This window comes from Ursus maritimus, unplaced genomic scaffold, assembly GCF_017311325.1.
Source record: "Ursus maritimus isolate PB19 unplaced genomic scaffold, ASM1731132v1 scaffold_33, whole genome shotgun sequence".
NCBI classification, from domain to species: domain Eukaryota; kingdom Metazoa; phylum Chordata; class Mammalia; order Carnivora; family Ursidae; genus Ursus; species Ursus maritimus.
Genome location: NW_024425897.1, coordinates 29,190,920 through 29,191,922, shown reverse-complemented (window position 1 = coordinate 29,191,922; position 1,003 = coordinate 29,190,920). Strand labels below are relative to the sequence as shown.

General features: G+C 63.5%; 1 protein-coding gene across 1 annotated transcript in view; it reads right to left on the bottom strand.

Annotated features, from left to right (window-relative positions):
• LOC103678904 (splicing factor SWAP) overlaps positions 1-1,003 on the bottom strand; it is a 70,695-nt gene that overhangs the window by 2,263 nt on the left and 67,429 nt on the right. The gene's annotated exons all lie outside the window — the stretch shown is intronic.

The window sequence follows — 1,003 nt, the reverse complement described above, 5'->3', positions numbered from 1 at the left end:
GGCGGGAAGGCCCGCCACGGGGATCCCGCAGCCCTCCAGGGTCAGGGCCCACTGGTGGGGGCGAGATGGGGGTGCCGAGGGAAAACCGGCCCCTTGAAGGAGGGGGCGCTGCCGCTTTACCTGAGTTATTTTGCTCTGCACAGAGGACACAATTGCCGAGGAGATCTGGCCGTCTTTTTCCTGAGAAACTCCCCTAATGTGAGCAAAGAGAGGTCACATGCTTAACGAATACCTAGACGGGCCGTCGTAGTGTTACTACCGCCTTTAAAAAAGAGGCCAACGCTGTAGGGACGTATTCTGCTTTCACATTTCACATCACAGACAGCTGAAGTATTTTATAAAATCCAGCCTAACTCGGAAAACATTTCCCCGGGGGGCCCCATGAGCCCCACGTAGTGAAGACGAGGACAGAAGCAGCAGCAGCCGGAGCTGCAGGGGGCCGTGACCCCGCGGAGGGTGGGCGCTCCAGGTGGCGTGCGGGACTCTGGCCCCCGAGGCCGCCACGCGCACGCGTCCACCCTCACCTTCACACACGCCGCGTCCTAGGTTCTGGCCCATCTCCAGTGAGCTGTGCGCCTGCTACTTCCCGAGCCCGCGACCCACACTGACGAAGGCAGCGGGTCTGTAACCGACACGTGAGCCTGGTTCCCGAACCACCCGCTCCACAGCCCCTGCCGGGTGTGGGTGGGCAGGCAGCCGGGGGATCTGGCACGTGCTTCCTGACAGCCACGGGCGACGGGGACACGTACATCTATGTTGCCGGCCCTGCGGCTCGAGCGCGTGACAGCCAGCTGTGACCCTGATGTCACCTGGCCTGCTCCGTCAGGCGGTGCCGGTTCAACCGCGGACTTCTGTGGCCTGGGGTGCATGGTGTGACTGGGGGGATCACGCGGACCCCCGTCCCTGCCTTGCCGGTGATCATGCCGGGCTGTGCGGCCGGGGCCGTGCCCTCCCCAGACAGCCCTTGTTGAGGACAAAGGCGCCACCGTCTGTGGTTTTAGAA